General features: G+C 38.1%; 14 non-coding genes across 14 annotated transcripts; all 14 read right to left on the bottom strand.

The window, feature by feature from the left end:
• Window positions 1-1,742: 1,742 nt before the first annotated feature.
• Window positions 1,743-1,814, bottom strand: Trnae-cuc (transfer RNA glutamic acid (anticodon CUC)). The gene has a single exon. It is a non-coding gene; the product is annotated as a tRNA-Glu (tRNA).
• A 2,042-nt stretch (window positions 1,815-3,856) lies between these two features.
• Trnae-cuc (transfer RNA glutamic acid (anticodon CUC)) lies at window positions 3,857-3,928 on the bottom strand. Its single transcript has one exon. It is a non-coding gene; the product is annotated as a tRNA-Glu (tRNA).
• Window positions 3,929-4,386: 458 nt separating this feature from the next.
• Window positions 4,387-4,458, bottom strand: Trnae-cuc (transfer RNA glutamic acid (anticodon CUC)). The gene has a single exon. It is a non-coding gene; the product is annotated as a tRNA-Glu (tRNA).
• A 988-nt stretch (window positions 4,459-5,446) lies between these two features.
• On the bottom strand, window positions 5,447-5,518 carry Trnae-cuc (transfer RNA glutamic acid (anticodon CUC)). Its single transcript has one exon. It is a non-coding gene; the product is annotated as a tRNA-Glu (tRNA).
• Window positions 5,519-5,976: 458 nt separating this feature from the next.
• Window positions 5,977-6,048, bottom strand: Trnae-cuc (transfer RNA glutamic acid (anticodon CUC)). Its single transcript has one exon. It is a non-coding gene; the product is annotated as a tRNA-Glu (tRNA).
• A 3,622-nt stretch (window positions 6,049-9,670) lies between these two features.
• On the bottom strand, window positions 9,671-9,742 carry Trnae-cuc (transfer RNA glutamic acid (anticodon CUC)). The gene has a single exon. It is a non-coding gene; the product is annotated as a tRNA-Glu (tRNA).
• A 458-nt stretch (window positions 9,743-10,200) lies between these two features.
• Window positions 10,201-10,272, bottom strand: Trnae-cuc (transfer RNA glutamic acid (anticodon CUC)). Its single transcript has one exon. It is a non-coding gene; the product is annotated as a tRNA-Glu (tRNA).
• Window positions 10,273-10,730: 458 nt separating this feature from the next.
• Trnae-cuc (transfer RNA glutamic acid (anticodon CUC)) lies at window positions 10,731-10,802 on the bottom strand. Its single transcript has one exon. It is a non-coding gene; the product is annotated as a tRNA-Glu (tRNA).
• A 458-nt stretch (window positions 10,803-11,260) lies between these two features.
• Trnae-cuc (transfer RNA glutamic acid (anticodon CUC)) lies at window positions 11,261-11,332 on the bottom strand. Its single transcript has one exon. It is a non-coding gene; the product is annotated as a tRNA-Glu (tRNA).
• A 988-nt stretch (window positions 11,333-12,320) lies between these two features.
• On the bottom strand, window positions 12,321-12,392 carry Trnae-cuc (transfer RNA glutamic acid (anticodon CUC)). Its single transcript has one exon. It is a non-coding gene; the product is annotated as a tRNA-Glu (tRNA).
• A 458-nt stretch (window positions 12,393-12,850) lies between these two features.
• Trnae-cuc (transfer RNA glutamic acid (anticodon CUC)) lies at window positions 12,851-12,922 on the bottom strand. Its single transcript has one exon. It is a non-coding gene; the product is annotated as a tRNA-Glu (tRNA).
• A 458-nt stretch (window positions 12,923-13,380) lies between these two features.
• Window positions 13,381-13,452, bottom strand: Trnae-cuc (transfer RNA glutamic acid (anticodon CUC)). Its single transcript has one exon. It is a non-coding gene; the product is annotated as a tRNA-Glu (tRNA).
• Window positions 13,453-17,085: 3,633 nt separating this feature from the next.
• Trnae-cuc (transfer RNA glutamic acid (anticodon CUC)) lies at window positions 17,086-17,157 on the bottom strand. The gene has a single exon. It is a non-coding gene; the product is annotated as a tRNA-Glu (tRNA).
• A 5,736-nt stretch (window positions 17,158-22,893) lies between these two features.
• Window positions 22,894-22,965, bottom strand: Trnae-cuc (transfer RNA glutamic acid (anticodon CUC)). The gene has a single exon. It is a non-coding gene; the product is annotated as a tRNA-Glu (tRNA).
• Window positions 22,966-23,316: the final 351 nt, after the last annotated feature.

Raw genomic sequence — 23,316 nt, 5'->3', positions numbered from 1 at the left:
TTTTTAAACACATGGAAAAAGCTAGTGGAAATGCTGAGTTTGTGCATTGTTCATTTTCTGTTAGTTGGACCAAATCCATCAATGACTTAACATTACCACATTATTTTAAAGTGGCAAAGGCAGGATTCCACAATAGGAAATGTTGTAAAATCGCATTCTCCCGTGCGTGGAATCGAACCCCGGCCACGGCGGTGAGAGCGCCGGATCCTAACCATTATACCACACGGGATATGCATGATGCTATTATTTTCGCCATTGAAATGCTATTATAACAGTTATACGTACGGTCTTTCAGCGCAAGTTTTTTCAGATAATGTTTCGCACATGTCTTAAATGCCGAGTTGAAAGTCAGAAACACCGCCATTATCCAATATGCTGATCTCAAAGTTATTAAAGCACCAAGTTACATATCGGGATGTTAGTAAAGTTTTGGAGAAAGAATGTCTCTCGAAAACTTTCAAACACTTCGAGGCAAAGTATATTCTAAGTCTTCCTCAACCTTTATTATGCAATTGAAAATTTGTACTTGTTTCTTAAACACATGGAAAAACCTAGTGGAATTGCTGAGTTTGTGCACTGTTCATTTTCTGTTAGTTGGACCAAATCCATCAATGACTTAACACAACCACATTATTTTAAAGTGGCAAAGGCTGGATGCGACAATGGGAAATGTTGTAAAATCGCATTTTCCCGTGCAGGGAATCGAACCCCGGCCACGGCGGTGAAAGCACCGGATCCTAACCACCAGACCACACGGGATATGCATGCTGATATTATATTCGAGATTGAAATGCTATTTAAACAGTTACACGTACGTTCTTTCAGCGCAAGTTTTTTGAGATAATGTTTCTCACATGTCTTAAATGCCGAGTTAAAAGTCAGATTTCCGCCATTGGCCAATATGATGATCTCAAAGTTATTAAAGCACCAAGTTACATATCGGGCTGTTAGTAAAATATTGGAGAACGAATGTCTCTTGAAAACCTTCAAATAATTCGACCCAAAGCCTTTTTTAAAGCTTCCCCAACTTTTATTATGCAATTGAATATTCGTACTTGTTTTTTAATCATGCGGAAAAAGTTAGTGGACGCGCTGACTTTCTGCATTGTTCATTTTCTGTTAGATGGTCCAAATCCATCAATGACTTAACACAACCACATTATTTTAAAGTTTCAATGGCCAGATTCGACAATAGGAAAAGTTGTGAAACCGTATTCTCCAGTGCGGGGAATCGAACTCCGGCCACGGCAGTGAGAGCTCCGGATCCTAACCACTAGACCACATGGTTCATGCTAATGTTATTTTAGCGATTGAAATGTTATTTTAACAGTTGCACGTACCTTCTTTTAGCGCACGTTTTTTGAGATAATGTTTCTCACATGTCTTAAATGCCGAATTAAATGGCAGAAACACCGTCATTGGCCAATATGATGATCTCAAAGTTATTAAACCACAAAGTTACATATCGGGCTGTTAGTAAAATATTGGAGGAAGAAAGTCTCTCGAAAACCTTCAAACAATTCGACGCAAAGCATATTCTAAAGCTTCCTCAACTTTTATTATGCAATTGAACATTTGTATTGGTTTCTTAAACACATCGAAAAAGCCAGTGGAAATGCCGAGTTTGTGCAATGTTCATTTTCTGTTAGTTGGACCAAATCCATCAATGACTTAACAAAACCACATTATTTTAAAGTATTAATGGCCAGATTCGACAATAGGAAATGTTGTAAAATCGCATTCTCCCGTGCGGGGAATCGAACCCCGGCCACGGCGGTGAGAGCGCCGGATCCTAACCACTAGACCACACGGGATATGCATGCTGATATTATTTTCGAGATTGAAATGCTATTTAAACAGTTACACGTACCTTCTTTTAGCGCAAGTTTTTTGAGATAATGTTTCTCACATGTCTTAAATGCCGAATTAAATGGCAGAAACACCGTCATTGGCCAATATGATGATCTCAAAGTTATTAAACCACCAAGTTACATATCGGGCTGTTAGTAAAATATTGGAGGAAGAAAGTCTCTCGAAAACCTTCAAACAATTCGACCCAAAGCATATTCTAAAGCTTCCTCAACTTTTATTATGCAATTGAAAATTTGTATTGGTTTCTTAAACATATGGAAAAAGCCAGTGGAAATGCTGAGTTTGTGCAATGTCCATTTTCTGTTAGTTGGACCAAATCCATCAATGACTTAACAAAACCACATTATTTTAAAGTTTTAATGGCCAGATTCGACAGTAGGAAATGTTGTAAAATCGCATTCTCCCGTGCGGGGAATCGAATCCCAGCCACGGCGGTGAGAGCGCCGGATCCTAACCACTAGACCACACGGGATATGCATGATGCTATTATTTTCGCCATTGAAATGTTATTTTAATAGTTGTACTTACGTCTATTCAGCGCAAGTTTTTTGAAATAATGTTTCTCACATGTCTTAAATGCCGAGTTAAAAGTCAGAAACACCGCCATTGGCCAATATGCTGATCTCAAAGTTATTAAAGCACCAAGTTACATATCGGGATGTTAGTAAAGTTTTGGAGAAAGAATGTCTCTCGAAAACTTTCAAACACTTCGAGGCAAAGTGTTTTCTAAGTCTTCCTCAACCTTTATTATGCAATTGAAAATTTGTACTTGCTCCTTAAACACATGGAAAAAGCTAGTGGAATTGCTGAGTTTGTGCATTGTTCATTTCCTGTTAGTTGGACCAAATCCATTAATGACTTAACACCACCACATTATTTTAAAGTGGCAAAGGCAGGATTCGACAATATGAAATGTTGTAAAAACGCATTCTTCCGTGCGGGGAAACGAACCCCGGCCACGGCGAAGAGAGCGCCGTATCCTAACCACTAGACAACACGGGATATGCCTGATGCTATTATTTTCGCGATTGAAATGCTATTTTAACAGTTGTACGTACGTTCTTTCAGTGCAAGTTTTTTCAGATAATGTTTCTCACATGTCTTAAATGCCGAGTTAAAAGTCAGAAACACCGCCATTATCCAATATGCTGATCTCAAAGTTATTAAAGCACCAAGTTACTTATCGGGCTGTTAGTAAAATATTGGTGAAGGAATGTCTCTCGAAAACCTTCAAACACTTCGACGCAAAGAATTTTCTAAATCTTCCTCAACCTTTATTATGAAATTCAAAATTTGTACTTGTTTCTTAAACAGACGAAAAAGTTAGTGGAAACGCTGAGGTTCTGCAATATTCATTTTCTGTTAGGTGGACCAAATCCATCAATGACTTTACACAACCACATTATTTTAAAGTTTCAATGGCCAGATTCGAGAATAGGAAATGTTGTAAAATCGTACTCTCCCGTGCGGGGAGTCGAACCCGGCCACGGCAGTGAGAGCGCCGGATCCTAACCACTAGACCACACGGGATGTAATAATGCTATTTTCGAGATTGAAAAGCTATTTAAACAGTTATACGTACGTTCTTTCCGTGCAAGTTTTTTCGGATAATGTTTCTCACATGTCTTAAATGCCGAGTTAAGAGTCAGAAACACCGGCATTATCCAATATGCTGATCTCAAAGTTATTAAAGCACCAAGTTACATATCGGGATGTTAGTAAAATATTGGTGAAAGAATGTCTCTCGAAAACTTTCAAACACTTCGAGGCAAAGTATTTTCTAAATCTTCCTCAACCTTTATTATGCAATTGAAAATTTTTACTTGTTTTTTAAACACATGGAAAAAGCTAGTGGAAATGCTGAGTTTGTGCATTGTTCATTTTGTCTTAGTTGGACCAAATCCATCAATGACTTAACACTACCACATTATTTTAAAGTTTCAATGGCCAGATTCGACAATAGGAAATGTTGTAAAATCGTACTTTCCCGTGCGGGGAATCGAACCCCGGCCACGGCGAAGAGAGCGCCGGATCCTAACCACCAGACCACACGGGATATGCATGATGATATTTACTTCGCGATTGAAATGCTATTTTAACAGTTGTACGTACGTTCTTTCAGCGCAAGTTTTTTGAGATAATGTTTCTCATATGTCTTAAATGCCGAGTTAAAAGTCAAAAACACCGCAATTGGCCAATATGATGATCTCAAAGTTATTAAAGCACCAAGTTACATATCGGGCTAATAGAAAAATATTGGAGAAAGAATGTCTCTCAAAAACCTTCAAACAAATCGACCCAAAGCATATTCTAAAGCTTCCTCAACTTTCATTATGCAATTGAAAGTTTGTATTGGTTTCTTAAACACATTGAAAAAGCTAGTGGAAATGCTGAGTTTGTGCATTGTTCATTTTCTGTTAGTTGGACCAAATACCTCAATGACTTAACACAACCACATTATTTTAAAGTTTCAATGGCCAGAATCGATAATAGGAAATGTTGTACAATCGCATTCTCCCGTGCGGGGAATCGAACCCCGGCCACGGCGGTGAGAGCGCCGTATCCTAACCACTAGACAACACGGCATATGCCTGATGCTATTATTTTCGCGATTGAAATGCTATTTTAACAGTTGTACGTACGTTCTTTCAGTGCACGTTTTTTCAGATAATGTTTCTCACATGTCTTAAAATGCCGAGTTAAAAGTCAGAAACAGCGCCATTATCCAATATGCTGATCTCAAAGTTATTAAAGCACCAAGTTACATATCGGGATGTTAGTAAAGTTTTGGAAAAATAATGTCTCTCGAAAACTTTCAAACACTTCGAGGCAAAGTATTTTCTAAGTCTTCCTCAACATTTATTATGCAATTGGAAATTTGTACTTGTTTTTTACACACATGGAAACAGCTAGTGGAAATGCTGAGTTTGTGCATTGTTCATTTTGTGTTAGTTGGTCCAAATCCATCAATGACTTAACACTACCACATTATTTTAAGGTGGAAAAGGTAGGATTCCACAATAGGAAATGTTGTAAAATCGCATTCATCCGTGCAGGGAATCGAACCCCGGCCACGGCGAAGAGAGCGCCGGATCCTAAGGACAAGACCACACGGGATATGCATGATGATATTTTTTTCGCGATTGAAATGCTATTTTTACAGTTCTACGTACTTTCTTTCAGCAAAAATCTTTTGAGATATTGTTTCTCACATGTCTTAAATGCCGAGTTAAAAGTCAAAAAGGCCGCCATTGGCCAATATGCTGATCTCAAAGTTATTAAAGCACCAAGTTACTTATCGGGCTGTTAGTAAAATATTGGTGAAGGAATGTCTCTCGAAAACCTTCAAACACTTCGACGCAAAGAATTTTCTAAATCTTCCTCAACCTTTATTATGAAATTAAAAATTTGTACTTGTTTCTTAAACAGACGAAAAAGTTAGTGGAAACGCTGAGGTTCTGCAATATTCATTTTCTGTTAGGTGGACCAAATCCATCAATGACTTAACACAACCACATTATTTTAAAGTTTCAATGGCCAGATTCGACAATAGGAAATGTTGTAAAATCGTACTTTCCCGTGCGGGGAATCGAACCCCGGCCACGGCGAAGAGAGCGCCGGATCCTAACCACCAGACCACACGGGATATGCATGATGATATTTACTTCGCGATTGAAATGCTATTTTAACAGTTGTACGTACGTTCTTTCAGCGCAAGTTTTTTGAGATAATGTTTCTCATATGTCTTAAATGCCGAGTTAAAAGTCAAAAACACCGCAATTGGCCAATATGATGATCTCAATGTTATTAAAGCACCAAGTTACATATCGGGCTAATAGAAAAATATTGGAGAAAGAATGTCTCTTAAAAACCTTCAAACAAATCGACCCAAAGCATATTCTAAAGCTTCCTCAACTTTTATTATGCAATTGAAAGTTTGTATTGGTTTCTTAAACACATTGAAAAAGCTAGTGGAAATGCTGAGTTTGTGCATTGTTCATTTTCTGTTAGTTGGACCAAATCCATCAATGACTTAACACAACCACATTATTTTAAAGTTTCAATGGCCAGAATCGATAATAGGAAATGTTGTACAATCGCATTCTCCCGTGCGGGGAATCGAACCCCGGCCACGGCGGTGAGAGCGCCGGATACTAACCACTAGACCACACGGGATATGTTGATGTTATTTTAGCGATTGAAATGCTATTTAAACAGTTATACGTGCGTTCTTTCAGCGCAAGTTTTTTCAGATAATGTTTCTCACATGTCTTAAATGCCAAGTTAAAAGTCAGAAACACCGCCATTGGCCAATTTGCTGATGTCAAAGTTATTAAAGCACCAAGTTACATATCGGGCTAATAGAAAAATATTGGAGAAAGAATGTCTCTCAAAAACCTTCAAACAAATCGACCCAAAGCATATTCTAAAGCTTCCTCAACTTTTATTATGCAATTGAAAGTTTGTATTGGTTTCTTAAACACATTGAAAAAGCTAGTGGAAATGCTGAGTTTGTGCATTGTTCATTTCCTGTTAGTTGGACCAAATCCATTAATGACTTAACACCACCACATTATTTTAAAGTGGCAAAGGCAGGATTCGACAATATGAAATGTTGTAAGAACGCATTCTCCCGTGCGGGGAAACGAACCCCGGCCACGGCGAAGAGAGCGCCGTATCCTAACCACTAGACAACACGGCATATGGCTGATGCTATTATTTTCGCGATTGAAATGCTATTTTAACAGTTGTACGTACGTTCTTTCAGTGCACGTTTTTTCAGATAATGTTTCTCACATGTCTTAAATGCCGAGTTAAAAGTCAGAAACACCGCCATTATCCAATATGCTGATCTCAAAGTTATTAAAGCACCAAGTTATATATCGGGATGTTAGTAAAGTTTTGGAAAAATAATGTCTCTCGAAAACTTTCAAACACTTCGAGGCAAAGTATTTTCTAAGTCTTCCTCAACATTTATTATGCAATTGGAAATTTGTACTTGTTTTTTAAACACATGGAAACAGCTAGTGGTAATGCTGAGTTTGTGCATTGTTCATTTTGTGTTAGTTGGTCCAAATCCATCAATGACTTAACACTACCACATTATTTTAAAGTGAAAAAGGTAGGATTCCACAATAGGAAATGTTGTAAAATCGCATTCATCCGTGCAGGGAATCGAACCCCGGCCACGGCGAAGAGAGCGCCGGATCCTAAGCACTAGACCACACGGGATATGCATGATGATAATTATTTCGCGATTGAAATGCTATTTTTACAGTTGTACGTACTTTCTTTCAGCAAAAATCTTTTGAGATATTGTTTCTCACATGTCTTAAATGCCGAGTTAAAAGTCAAAAAGGCCGCCATTGGCCAATATGCTGATCTCAAAGTTATTAAAGCACCAAGTTACTTATCGGGCTGTTAGTAAAATATTGGTGAAGGAATGTCTCTCGAAAACCTTCAAACACTTCGACGCAAAGAATTTTCTAAATCTTCCTCAACCTTTATTATGAAATTAAAAATTTGTACTTGTTTCTTAAACAGACGAAAAAATTAGTGGAAACGCTGAGGTTCTGCAATATTCATTTTCTGTTAGGTGGACCAAATCCATCAATGACTTAACACAACCACATTATTTTAAAGTTTCAATGGCCAGATTCGACAATAGGAAATGTTGTAAAATCGTACTCTCCCGTGCGGGGAGTCGAATCCGGCCACGGCAGTGAGAGCGCCGGATCCTAACCACTAGACTACACGGGATGTAATGATGCTATTTTCGAGATTGAAAAGCTATTTAAACAGTTATACGTACGTTCTTTCAGTGCAAGTTTTTTTAGATAATGTTTCTCACATGTCTTAAATGCCGGGGTAAGAGTCAGAAACACCGGCATTATCCAATATGCTGATCTCAAAGTTATTAAAGCACCAAATTACATATCGGGATGTTAGTAAAGTTTTGGAAAAATAATGTCTCTCGAAAACTTTCAAACACTTCGAGGCAAAGTATTTTCTAAGTCTTCCTCAACATTTATTATGCAATTGGAAATTTGTACTTGTTTTTTAAACACATGGAAAAAGCTAGTGGAAATGCTGAGTTTGTGCATTGTTCATTTTGTGTTAGTTGGTCCAAATCCATCAATGACTTAACACTACCACATTATTTTAAAGTGGAAAAGGTAGGATTCCACAATAGGAAATGTTGTAAAATCGCATTCATCCGTGCAGGGAATCGAACCCCGGCCACGGCGAAGAGAGCGCCGGATCCTAAGCACTAGACCACACGGGATATGCATGATGATATTTATTTCGCGATTGAAATGCTATTTTTACAGTTGTACGTACTTTCTTTCAGCAAAAATCTTTTGAGATATTGTTTCTCACATGTCTTAAATGCCGAGTTAAAAGTCAAAAAGGCCGCCATTGGCCAATATGCTGATCTCAAAGTTATTAAAGCACCAAGTTACTTATCGGGCTGTTAGTAAAATATTGGTGAAGGAATGTCTCTCGAAAACCTTCAAACACTTCGACGCAAAGAATTTTCTAAATCTTCCTTAACCTTTATTATGAAATTAAAAATTTGTACTTGTTTCTTAAACAGACGAAAAAGTTAGTGGAAACGCTGAGGTTCTGCAATATTCATTTTCTGTTAGGTGGACCAAATCCATCAATGACTTAACACAACCACATTATTTTAAAGTTTCAATGGCCAGATTCGACAATAGGAAATGTTGTAAAATCGTACTCTCCCGTGCGGGGAGTCGAACCCGGCCACGGCAGTGAGAGCGCCGGATCCTAACCACTAGACTACACGGGATGTAATGATGCTGTTTTCGAGATTGAAAAGCTATTTAAACAGTTATACGTACGTTCTTTCAGTGCAAGTTTTTTCAGATAATGTTTCTCACATGTCTTAAATGCCGAGGTAAGAGTCAGAAACACCGGCATTATCCAATATGCTGATCTCAAAGTTATTAAAGCACCAAGTTACATATCCGGATGATAGTAAAATATTGGTGAAAGAATGTCTCTCGAAAACTTTCAAACACTTCGAGGCAAAGTATTTTCTAAATCTTCCTCAACATTTATTATGCAATTGAAAATTTTTACTTGTTTTTTAAACACATGAAAAAAGCTAGTGGAAATGCTGAGTTTGTGCATTGTTCATTTTGTCTTAGTTGGACCAAATCCATCAATGACTTCACACTACCACATTATTTTAAAGTTTCAATGGCCGGATTCGACAATAGGAAATGTTGTAAAATCGTACTCTCCCGTGCGGGGAATCGAACCCCGGCCACGGCGAAGAGAACGCCGGATCCTAACCACCAGACCACACGGGATATGCATGATGATATTTACTTCGCGATTGAAATGCTATTTTAACAGTTGTACGTACGTTCTTTCAGCGGAAGTTTTTTGAGATAATGTTTCTCATATGTCTTAAATGCGGAGTTAAAAGTCAAAAACACCGCAATTGGCCATTATGATGATCTCAAAGTGATTAAAGCACCAAGTTACATATCGGGCTAATAGAAAAATATTGGAGAAAGAATTTCTCTCGAAAACCTTCAAACAATTCGACCCAAAGCATATTTTAAAGCTTCCTCAACTTTTATTATGCAATTGAAAATTTGTATTGGTTTCTTAAATACATGGAAGAAGCTAGTGAAAATGCTGAGTTTGTGCATTATTCATTTTCTGTTAGTTAGACCAAATCCATCAATGACTTAACACAACAACATTATTTTAAAGTTTCAATGGCCAGATTCGACAATAGGAAATGTTGTACAATCGTACTCTCCCGTGCGGGGAATCGAACCCCGGCCACGGCGAAGAGAGCGCCGGATCCTAACCACCAGACCACACGGGATATGCATGATGATATTTACTTCGCGATTGAAATGCTATTTTAACAGTTGTACGTACGTTCTTTCAGCGCAAGTTTTTTGAGATAATGTTTCTCATATGTCTTAAATGCCGAGTTAAAAGTCAGAAACACCGCCATTGGCCAATATGATGATCTCAAAGTTGTTAAAGCACCAAGTTACATATCGGGCTGTTAGTAAAATATTGGAGAAAGAATGTCTCTCAAAAACCTTCAAACAAATCGACCCAAAGCATATTCTAAAGCTTCCTCAACTTTTATTATGCAATTGAAAATTTGTATTGGTTTCTTAAACACATGGAAAAAGCTAGTGGAAATGCTGAGTTTGTGTATTGTTCATTTTCTGTTAGTTGGACCAAATCCATCAATGACTTAACACAACCACATTATTTTAAAGTTTCAATGGCCAGAATCGATAATAGGAAATGTTGTACAATCGCATTCTCCCGTGCGGGGAATCGAACCCCGGCCACGGCGGTGAGAGCGCCGGATCCTAACCACTAGACAACACGGGATATGCCTGATGCTATTATTTTCACGATTGAAATGCTACTTTAACAGTTGTACGTACGTTCTTTCAGTGCAAGTTTTTTCAGATAATGTTTCTCACATGTCTTAAATGTCGAGATAAAAGTCAGAAACACCGCCATTGGCCAATATGATGATCTCAAAGTTGTTAAAGCACAAAGTTACATATCGGGCTGTTAGTAAAGTATTGGTGAAGGAATGTCACTCGAAAACCTTCAAACACTTCGACGCAAAGCATTTTCTAAAGCTGCCCGAACTTTTATTATGCAATGGAAAATTTGTACTTGTTTTTTAAACACATGAAAAAAGCTAGTGGAAATGCTGAGTTTGTGCATTGTTCATTTTCTGTTAGTTAGACCAAATCCATCAATGACTTAACACAACAACATTATTTTAAAGTTTCAATGGCCAGATTCGACAATAGGAAATGTTGTACAATCGTACTCTCCCGTGCGGGGAATCGAACCCCGGCCACGGCGAAGAGAGCGCCGGATCCTAACCACCAGACCACACGGGATATGCATGATGATATTTACTTCGCGATTGAAATGCTATTTTAACAGTTGTACGTACGTTCTTTCAGCGCAAGTTTTTTGAGATAATGTTTCTCATATGTCTTAAATGCCGAGTTAAAAGTCAGAAACACCGCCATTGGCCAATATGATGATCTCAAAGTTGTTAAAGCACCAAGTTACATATCGGGCTGTTAGTAAAATATTGGAGAAAGAATGTCTCTCAAAAACCTTCAAACAAATCGACCCAAAGCATATTCTAAAGCTTCCTCAACTTTTATTATGCAATTGAAAATTTGTATTGGTTTCTTAAACACATGGAAAAAGCTAGTGGAAATGCTGAGTTTGTGTATTGTTCATTTTCTGTTAGTTGGACCAAATCCATCAATGACTTAACACAACCACATTATTTTAAAGTTTCAATGGCCAGAATCGATAATAGGAAATGTTGTACAATCGCATTCTCCCGTGCGGGGAATCGAACCCCGGCCACGGCGGTGAGAGCGCCGGATCCTAACCACTAGACAACACGGGATATGCCTGATGCTATTATTTTCACGATTGAAATGCTACTTTAACAGTTGTACGTACGTTCTTTCAGTGCAAGTTTTTTCAGATAATGTTTCTCACATGTCTTAAATGTCGAGATAAAAGTCAGAAACACCGCCATTGGCCAATATGATGATCTCAAAGTTGTTAAAGCACAAAGTTACATATCGGGCTGTTAGTAAAGTATTGGTGAAGGAATGTCACTCGAAAACCTTCAAACACTTCGACGCAAAGCATTTTCTAAAGCTGCCCGAACTTTTATTATGCAATGGAAAATTTGTACTTGTTTTTTAAACACATGAAAAAAGCTAGTGGAAATGCTGAGTTTGTGCATTGTTCATTTTGTCTTAGTTGGACCAAATCCATCAATGACTTCACACTACCACATTATTTTAAAGTTTCAATGGCCGGATTCGACAATAGGAAATGTTGTAAAATCGTACTCTCCCGTGCGGGGAATCGAACCCCGGCCACGGCGAAGAGAACGCCGGATCCTAACCACCAGACCACACGGGATATGCATGATGATATTTACTTTGCGATTGAAATGCTATTTTAACAGTTGTACGTACGTTCTTTCAGCGGAAGTTTTTTGAGATAATGTTTCTCATATGTCTTAAATGCCGAGTTAAAAGTCAAAAACACCGCAATTGGCCATTATGATGATCTCAAAGTGATTAAAGCACCAAGTTACATATCGGGCTAATAGAAAAATATTGGAGAAAGAATTTCTCTCGAAAACCTTCAAACAATTCGACCCAAAGCATATTTTAAAGCTTCCTCAACTTTTATTATGCAATTGAAAATTTGTATTGGTTTCTTAAATACATGGAAGAAGCTAGTGAAAATGCTGAGTTTGTGCATTATTCATTTTCTGTTAGTTAGACCAAATCCATCAATGACTTAACACAACAACATTATTTTAAAGTTTCAATGGCCAGATTCGACAATAGGAAATGTTGTACAATCGTACTCTCCCGTGCGGGGAATCGAACCCCGGCCACGGCGAAGAGAGCGCCGGATCCTAACCACCAGACCACACGGGATATGCATGATGATATTTACTTCGCGATTGAAATGCTATTTTAACAGTTGTACGTACGTTCTTTCAGCGCAAGTTTTTTGAGATAATGTTTCTCATATGTCTTAAATGCCGAGTTAAAAGTCAGAAACACCGCCATTGGCCAATATGATGATCTCAAAGTTGTTAAAGCACCAAGTTACATATCGGGCTGTTAGTAAAATATTGGAGAAAGAATGTCTCTCAAAAACCTTCAAACAAATCGACCCAAAGCATATTCTAAAGCTTCCTCAACTTTTATTATGCAATTGAAAATTTGTATTGGTTTCTTAAACACATGGAAAAAGCTAGTGGAAATGCTGAGTTTGTGCATTGTTCATTTTCTGTTAGTTGGACCAAATCCATCAATGACTTAACACAACCACATTATTTTAAAGTTTCAATGGCCAGAATCGATAATAGGAAATGTTGTACAATCGCATTCTCCCGTGCGGGGAATCGAACCCCGGCCACGGCGGTGAGAGCGCCGGATCCTAACCACTAGACAACACGGGATATGCCTGATGCTATTATTTTCACGATTGAAATGCTACTTTAACAGTTGTACGTACGTTCTTTCAGTGCAAGTTTTTTCAGATAATGTTTCTCACATGTCTTAAATGCCGAGTTAAAAGTCAGAAACACTGCCATTGGCCAATATGATGATCTCAAAGTTGTTAAAGCACAAAGTTACATATCGGGCTGTTAGTAAAGTATTGGTGAAGGAATGTCACTCGAAAACCTTCAAACACTTCGACGCAAAGCATTTTCTAAAGCTGCCCGAACTTTTATTATGCAATGGAAAATTTGTACTGGTTTTTTAATCATGCGGAAGAAGTTAGTGGACACGCTGACTTTCTGCATTGTTCATTTTCTGTTAGATGGACCAAATCCATCAATGACTTAACACAACCACATTATTTTAAAGTTTCAATGGCCAGATTCGACAAAAGGAAATGTTGTGAAACCGCAATCTCCAGTGCGGGGAATCGAACCCCGGCCACGGCGGTGAGAGCGCCGGATCCTAACCACTAGACCACACGGGATATGTTGATGTTATTTTAGCGATTAAAATGCTATTTAAACAGTTATACGTGCGTTCTTTCAGCGCAAGTTTTTTCAGATAATGTTTCTCACATCTCTTTAATGCCAAGTTAAAAGTCAGAAACACCGCCATTGGCCAATTTGCTGATGTCAAAGTTATTAAAGCACCAAGTTACATATCGGAAAGTTTGTAAAGTTTTGGAGAAAGAATGTCTCTCGAAAACTTTCAAACACTTCGAGGCAAAGTATTTTCTAAGTCTTCCTCAACATTTATTATGCAATTGGAAAATTGTACTTGTTTTTTAAACACATGGAAAGAGCTAGTGGAAATGCTGAGTTTGTGCATTGTTCATTTTCTGTTAGTTGGTCCAAATCCATCAATGACTTAACACTACCACATTATTTTAAAGTGAAAAAGGCAGGATTCCACAATAGGAAATGTTGTAAAATCGCATTCATCCGCGCGGGGATTCGAACCCCGGACACGGCGAAGAGAGCGCCGGATCCTAAGCACTAGACCACACGGGATATGCATGATGATATTTATTTCGGGATTGAAATGCTATTTTTACAGTTGTACGTACTTTCTTTCAGCAAAATTCTTTTGAGATATTGTTTCTCACATGTCTTAAATGCCGAGTTAAAAGTCAAAAAGGCCGCCATTGGCCAATATGCTGATCTCAAAGTTATTAAAGCACCAAGTAACTTATCGGGCTGTTAGTAAAATATTGGTGAAGGAATGTCTCTCGAAAACCTTCAAACACTTCGACGCAAAGAATTTTCTAAATCTTCCTCAACCTTTATTATGAAATTAAAAATTTGTACTTGTTTCTTAAACAGACGAAAAAGTTAGTGGAAACGCTGAGGTTCTGCAATATTCATTTTCTGTTAGGTGGACCAAATCCATCAATGACTTAACACTACCACATTATTTTAAAGTTTCAATGGCCAGATTCGACAATAGGAAATGTTGTAAAATCGTACTCTCCCGTGCCGGGAATCGAACCCCGGCCACGGCGAAGAGAGCGCCGGATCCTAACCACCAGACCACACGGGATATGCATGATGATATTTACTTCGCGATTTAAATGCTATTTTAACAGTTGTACGTACGTTCTTTCAGCGCAGGTTTTTTGAGATAATGTTTCTCATATGTCTTAAATGCCGAGTTAACAGTCAAAAACACGGCAATTGTCCAATATTATGATCTCAAAGTTTTTAAAGCACCAAGTTACATATCGGGCTAATAGAAAAATATTGGAGAAAGAATGTCTCTCGAAAACCTTCAAACAATTCGACCCAAAGCATATTTTAAAGCTTCCTCAACTTTTATTATGCAATTGAAAATTTGTATTGGTTTCTTAAACACATGGAAGAAGCTAGTGAAAATGCTGAGTTTGTGCATTGTTCATTTTCTGTTAGTTGGACCAAATCCATCAATGACTTAACACAACAACATTATTTTAAAGTTTCAATGGCCAGATTCGACAATAGGAAATGTTGTACAATCGCATTCTCACGTGCGGGGAATCGAACCCCGGACACGGCGGTAAGAGCGCCGGATCCTAACCACTAGACGACACGCGATATGCATGATGCCATTATTTTCGCGATTGAAATGCTATTATAACAGTTGTACGTACGTCCTTTCAGCGCAAATTTTTTTGAGATAATGTTTCTCACATGTCTTAAATGCCGAGTTAAAAGTCAGAAACACCGCCATTGGCCAATATGATGATCTCAAAGTTGTTAAAGCAACAAGTTACATATCGGGCTGTTAGTAAAATATTGGAGAAAGAATGTCTCTCAAAAACCTTCAAACAAATCGACCCAAAGCATATTCTAAAGCTTCCTCAACTTTTATTATGCAATTGAATATTTGTATTGGTTTCTTAAACACATGGAAAAAGCTAGTGGAAATGCTGAGTTTGTGCATTGTTCATTTTCTGTTAGTTGGACCAAATCCATCAATGACTTAACGCAACCACATTATTTTAAAGTTTCAATGGCCAGAATCGATAATAGGAAATGTTGTACAATCGCATTCTCCCGTGCGGGGAATCGAACCCCGGCCACGGCGGTGAGAGCGCCGGATCCTAACCACTAGACAACACGTGATATGCCTGATGCTATTATTTTCGCGATTGAAATGCTACTTTAACAGTTGTACGTACGTTCTTTCAGTGCAAGTTTTTTCAGATAATGTTTCTCACATGTCTTAAATGCCGAGTTAAAAGTCAGAAACACCGCCATTGGCCAATATGATGATCTCAAAGTTGTTAAAGCACAAAGTTACATATCGGGCTGTTAGTAAAGTATTGGAGAAAGAATGTCTCTCAAAAACCTTCAAACAAATCGACCCAAAGCATATTCTAAAGCTTCCTCAACTTTTATTATGCAATTGAAAATTTGTATTGGTTTCTTAAACACATGGAAAAAGCTAGTGGAAATGCTGAGTTTGTGCATTGTTCATTTTCTGTTAGTTGGACCAAATCCATCAATGACTTAACACAAGCACATTATTCCAAAGTTTCAATAGCCGGATTCGACAATAGGAAATGTTGTGAAATCGCATTCTCCTGTGCGGGGAATCGAAACCCTGCCACGGCGGGGAGAGCGCCGTATCCTAACCACTAGACAACACGGGATATGCCTGATGCTATTATTTTTGCGATTGAAATGCTACTTTAACAGTTGTACGTACGTTCTTTCAGCGCAAGTTTTTTCAGATAATGTTTCTCACATGTCTTAAATGCCGAGTTAAAAGTCAGAAACACCGCCATTATCCAATATGCTGATCTCAAAGTTATTAAAGCACCAAGTTACATATCGGGATGTTAGTAAAATTTTGGAAAAAGAATGTCTCTCGAAAACTTTCAAACACTTCGAGGCAAAGTATTTTCTAAGTCTTCCTCAACCTTTATTATGCAATTGAAAATTTGTACTTTTTTTTAAACACATGGAAACAGCTAGTGGAAATGCTGAGTTTGTGCATTGTTACTTTTCTGTTAGTTGGACCAAATCCATCAATGACTTAACATTACCACATTATTTTAATGTGGCAAAGGCAGGATTCCACAATAGGAAATGTTGTAAAATCGCATTCTCCCGTGCGTGGAATCAAACCCCGGCCACGGCGGTGAGAGCGCCGGATCCTAACCATTATACCACACGGGATATGCATGATGCTAATATTTTTGCGACTGAAATGCTATTATAACAGTTATACGTACGTCCTTTCAGTGCAAGTTTTTTCAGATAATGTTTCTCACATGTCTTAAATGCCGAGTTAAAAGTCAGAAACACCGCCATTATCCAATATGCTGATCTCAAAGTTATTAAAGCACCAAGTTACATATCGGGCTGTTAGTAAAATATTGGGGAAAGAATGTCTCTCAAAAACCTTCAAACAAATCGACCCAAAGCATATTCTAAAGCTTCCTCAACTTTTATTGTGCAATTGAAAATTTGTATTGGTTTCTTAAACACATGGAAAAAGCTAGTGGAAATGCTGAGTTTGTGCATTGTTCATTTTCTGTTAGTTGGACCAAATCCATCAATGACTTAACACAACCACATTATTTTAAAGTTTCAATGGCCTGAATCGATAATAGGAAATGTTGTACAATCGCATTCTCCCGTGCGGGGAATCGAACCCCGGCCACGGCGGTGAGAGCGCCGGATCCTAACCACTAGACCACACGGGATATGCATGATGCTATTATTTTCGCGATTGAAATGCTATTATAACAGTTGTACGTACGTCCTTTTAGTGCAAGTTTTTTGAGATAATGTTTCCCACATGTCTTAAATGCCGAGTTAAAAGTCAGAAACACCGCCATTGGCCAATATGATGATCTCAAAGTTCTTAAAGCACCAAGTTACATATCGGGCTGTTAATAAAGTATTGGAGAAAGAATGTCTCTCAAAAACCTTCAAACAAATCGACCCAAAGCATATTCTCAAGCTTCCTCAACTTTTATTATGCAATTGAAAATTTGTATTGGTTTCTTAAACACATGGAAAAAGCTAGTGAAAATGCTGAGTTTGTGCATTGTTCATTTTCTGTTAGTTGGACCAAATCCATCAATGACTTAACACAACCACATTATTTTAAAGTTTCAATAGCCGGATTCGACAATAGGAAATGTTGTGAAGTCGCATTCTCCTGTGCGGCGGCCACGGCGGTGAGAGCGCCGTATCCTAACCACTAGACAACACGGGATATGCCTGATGCTATTATTTTCGCGATTGAAATGCTACTTTGACAGTTGTACGTACGTTCTTTCAGTGCAAGTTTTTTCAGATAATGTTTCTCACATGTCTTAAATGCCGAGTTAAAAGTCAGAAACACCGCCATTGGCCAATATGATGATCTCAAAGTTGTTAAAGCACAAAGTTACATATCGGGCTCTTAGTAAAGTATTGGAGAAAGAATGTCTCTCAAAAACCTTCAAACAAATCGACCCAAAGCATATTCTAAAGCTTCCTCAACTTTTATTATGCAATTGAAAATTTGTATTGGTTTCTTAAACACATGGAAAAAGCTAGTGGAAATGCTGAGTTTGTGCATTGTTCATTTTCCGTTAGTTGGACCAAATCCATCAATGACTTAACACAACCACATTATTCTAAAGTTTCAATAGCCGGATTCGACAATAGGAAATGTTGTGAAATCGCATTCTCCCGTGCGGGGAATCGAAACCCTGTCACGGCGGTGAGAGCGCCGTATCCTAACCACTAGACAACACGGGATATGCCTGATGCTATTATTTTTGCGATTGAAATGCTACTTTAACAGTTGTACGTACGTTCTTTCAGTGCAAGTTTTTTCAGATAATGTTTCTCACATGTCTTAAATGCCAAGTTAAATGTCAGAAACACCGCCATTATCCAATATGCTGATCTCAAAGTTATTAAAGCACCAAGTTACATATCGGGATGTTAGTAAAGTTTTGGAAAAAGAATGTCTCTCGAAAACTTTCAAACACTTCGAGGCAAAGTATTTTCTAAGTCTTCCTCAACCTTTATTATGCAATTGAAAATTTGTACTTTTTTTTAAACACATGGAAACAGCTAGTGGAAATGCTGAGTTTGTGCATTGTTACTTTTCTGTTAGTTGGACCAAATCCATCAATGACTTAACATTACCACATTATTTTAAAGTGGCAAAGGCAGGATTCCACAATAGGAAATGTTGTAAAATCGCATTCTCCCGTGCGTGGAATCGAACCCGGCCACGGCGGTGAGAGCGCCGGATCCTAACCATTATACCACACGGGATATGCATGATGCTATTATTTTCGCCATTGAAATGCTATTATAACAGTTATACGTACGGTCTTTCAGCGCAAGTTTTTTCAGATAATGTTTCTCACATGTCTTAAATGCCGAGTTGAAAGTCAGAAACACCGCCATCATCCAATATGCTGATCTCAAAGTTATTAAAGCACCAAGTTACATATCGGGATGTTAGTAAAGTTTTGGAGAAAGAATGTCTCTCGAAAACTTTCAAACACTTCGAGGCAAAGTATATTCTAAGTCTTCCTCAACCATTATTATGCAATTGACAATTTGTATTGGTTTCTTAAACACATGGAAAAAGCTAGTGGAAATGCTGAGTTTGTGCATTGTTCATTTTCTGTTAGTTGGACCAAATCCATCAATGACTTAACACAACCACATTATTCTAAAGTTTCAATAGCCGGATTCGACAATAGGAAATGTTGTGAAATCGCATTCTCCCGTGCGGGGAATCGAAACCCTGTCACGGCGGTGAGAGTGCCGTATCCTAACCACTAGACAACACGGGATATGCCTGATGCTTTTATTTTTGCGATTGAAATGCTACTTTAACAGTTGTACGTACGTTCTTTCAGTGCAAGTTTTTTCAGATAATGTTTCTCACATGTCTTAAATGCCAAGTTAAAAGTCAGAAACACCGCCATTATCCAATATGCTGATCTCAAAGTTATTAAAGCACCAAGTTACATATCGGGATGTTAGTAAAGTTTTGGAAAAAGAATGTCTCTCGAAAACTTTCAAACACTTCGAGGCAAAGTATTTTCTAAGTCTTCCTCAACCTTTATTATGCAATTGAAAATTTGTACTTTTTTTTAAACACATGGAAACAGCTAGTGGAAATGCTGAGTTTGTGCATTGTTACTTTTCTGTTAGTTGGACCAAATCCATCAATGACTTAACATTACCACATTATTTTAAAGTGGCAAAGGCAGGATTCCACAATAGGAAATGTTGTAAAATCGCATTCTCCCGTGCGTGGAATCGAACCCCGGCCACGGCGGTGAGAGCGCCGGATCCTAACCATTATACCACACGGGATATGCATGATGCTATTATTTTCGCCATTGAAATGCTATTATAACAGTTATACGTACGGTCTTTCAGCGCAAGTTTTTTCAGATAATGTTTCTCACATGTCTTAAATGCCGAGTTGAAAGTCAGAAACACCGCAATTATCCAATATGCTGATCTCAAAGTTATTAAAGCACCAAGTTACATATCGGGATGTTAGTAAAGTTTTGGAGAAAGAATGTCTCTCGAAAACTTTCAAACACTTCGAGGCAAAGTATATTCTAAGTCTTCCTCAACCATTATTATGCAATTGAAAATTTGTATTGGTTTCTTAAACACATGGAAAAAGCTAGTGGAAATGCTGAGTTTGTGCATTGTTCATTTTCTGTTAGTTGGACCAAATCCATCAATGACTTAACACAACCACATTATTCTAAAGTTTCAATAGCCGGATTCGACAATAGGAAATGTTGTGAAATCGCATTCTCCCGTGCGGGGAATCGAAACCCTGCCACGGCGGTGAGAGCGCCGGATCCTAACCATTATACCACACGGGATATGCATGATGCTATTATTTTCGCCATTGAAATGCTATTATAACAGTTATACGTACGGTCTTTCAGCGCAAGTTTTTTCAGATAATGTTTCTCACATGTCTTAAATGCCGAGTTGAAAGTCAGAAACACCGCCATTATCCAATATGCTGATCTCAAAGTTATTAAAGCACCAAGTTACATATCGGGATGTTAGTAAAGTTTTGGAGAAAGAATGTCTCTCGAAAACTTTCAAACACTTCGAGGCAAAGTATATTCTAAGTCTTCCTCAACCATTATTATGCAATTGAAAATTTGTATTGGTTTCTTAAACACATGGAAAAAGCTAGTGGAAATGCTGAGTTTGTGCATTGTTCATTTTCTGTTAGTTGGACCAAATCCATCAATGACTTAACACAACCACATTATTCTAAAGTTTCAATAGCCGGATTCGACAGTAGGAAATGTTGTGAAATCGCATTCTCCCGTGCGGGGAATCGAAACCCTGCCACGGCGGTGAGAGCGCCGTATCCTAACCACTAGACCACACGGTTCATGCTAATGTTATTTTAGCGATTGAAATGTTATTTTAACAGTTGCACGTACGGTCTTTCAGCGCAAGTTTTTTCAGATAATGTTTCTCACATGTCTTAAATGCCGAATTAAATGGCAGAAACACCGTCATTGGCCAATATGATGATCTCAAAGTTATTAAACCACCAAGTTACATATCGGGCTGTTAGTAAAATAATGGAGGAAGAAAGTCTCTCGAAAACCTTCAAACAATTCGACCCAAAGCATATTCTAAAGCTTGCTCAACTTTTATTATGCAATTGAAAATTTGTATTGGTTTCTTAAACACATGGAAAAAGCCAGTGGAAATGCTGAGTTTGTGCAATGTTCATTTTCTGTTAGTGGGCCAAATCCATCAATGACTTAACAAAACCACATTATTTTAAAGTATTAATGGCCAGATTCGACAATAGGAAATGTTGTAAAATCGCATTCTCCCGTGCGGGGAATCGAACCCCGGCCACGGCGGTGAGTGTGCCGGATCCTAACCACTAGACCACACGGGATATGCATGCTGATATTATTTTCGAGATTGAAATGCTATTTAAACAGTTACACGTACCTTCTTTTAGCGCAAGTTTTTTGAGATAATGTTTCTCACATGTCTTAAATGCCGAATTAAATGGCAGAAACACCGTCATTGGCCAATATGATGATCTCAAAGTTATTAAACCACCAAGTTACATATCGGGCTGTTAGTAAAATATTGGAGGAAGAAAGTCTCTCGAAAACCTTCAAACAATTCGACCCAAAGCATATTCTAAAGCTTCCTCAACTTTTATTATGCAATTGAAAATTTGTATTGGTTTCTTAAACACATGGAAAAAGCCAGTGGAAATGCTGAGTTTGTGCAATGTTCATTTTCTGTTAGTTGGACCAAATCCATCAATGACTTAACAAAACCACATTATTTAAAAGTTTTAATGGCCAGATTCGACAATAGGAAATGTTGTAAAATCGCATTCTCCCGTGCGGGGAATCGAAGCCCAGCCACGGCGGTGAGAGCGCCGGATCCTAACCACTAGACCACACGGGATATGCATGCTGATATTATTTTCGAGATTGAAATGCTATTTAAACAGTTACACGTACCTTCTTTTAGCGCAAGTTTTTTGAGATAATGTTTCTCACATGTCTTAAATGCCGAATTAAATGGCAGAAACACCGTCATTGGCCAATATGATGATCTCAAAGTTATTAAACCACCAAGTTACATATCGGGCTGTTAGTAAAATATTGGAGGAAGAAAGTCTCTCGAAAACCTTCAAACAATTCGACCCAAAGCATATTCTAAAGCTTCCTCAACTTTTATTATGCAATTGAAAATTTGTATTGGTTTCTTAAACACATGGAAAAAGCCAGTGGAAACGCTGAGTTTGTGCAATGTTCATTTTCTGTTAGTTGGACCAAATCCATCAATGACTTAACAAAACCACATTATTTTAAAGTTTTAATGGCCAGATTCGACAATAGGAAATGTTGTAAAATCGCATTCTCCCGTGCGGGGAATCGAAGCCCAGCCACGGCGGTGAGAGCGCCGGATCCTAACCACTAGACCACACGGGATATGCATGATGCTATTATTTTCGCCATTGAAATGTTATTTTAATAGTTGTACTTACGTATATTCAGCGCAAGTTTTTTGAGATAATGTTTCTCACATGTCTTAAATGCCGAGTTAAAAGTCAGAAACACCGCCATTGGCCAATATGCTGATCTCAAAGTTATTCAAGCACCAAGTTACATATCGGGATGTTAGTAAAGTTTTGGAGAAAGAATGTCTCTCGAAAACTTTCAAACACTTCGAGGCAAAGTATTTTCTAAGTCTTCCTCAACCTTTATTATGCAATTGAAAATTTGTACTTGCTCCTTAACGCATGGAAAATGCTAGTGGAAATGCTAAGTTTGTGCATTGTTCATTTTCGGTTAGTTGGAACAAATCCATCAATGACTTAACACAACCACATTATTTTAAAGTGGCAAAGGCAGGATGCGACAATAGGAAATTTTGAAAATCGCATTCTCCCGTGCAGGGAATCGAACCCCGGCCACGGCGGTGAGAGCACCGGATCCTAACCACCAGACCACACGGGATATGCATGCAGATATTATTTTCGAGATTGAAATGCAATTTAAACAGTTTCACGTACGTTCTTTCAGCGCAAGTTTTTTGAGATAATGTTTCTCACATGTCTTAAATGCCGAGTTAAAAGTCAGAAACACCGCCATTGGCCAATATGATGATATCAAAGTTATTAAACCACCAAGTTACATATCGGGCTGTTAGTAAAGTATTGGAGAAAGAATGTCTCTCGAAAACCTTCATACAAATCGACCCAAAGCATTTTCTAAAGCTTGCTCAACTTTTATTATGCAATTGAAAATTTGTACTTGTTTTTTAATCATGCGGAAATATTTAGTGGAAACGCTGACTTTCTGCATTGT

This window comes from Hydractinia symbiolongicarpus, chromosome 11, assembly GCF_029227915.1.
Source record: "Hydractinia symbiolongicarpus strain clone_291-10 chromosome 11, HSymV2.1, whole genome shotgun sequence".
NCBI lineage: Eukaryota > Metazoa > Cnidaria > Hydrozoa > Anthoathecata > Hydractiniidae > Hydractinia > Hydractinia symbiolongicarpus.
Note: the sequence above shows the minus strand (reverse complement) of the source record. Positions and strands in the feature narration are given on the sequence as shown.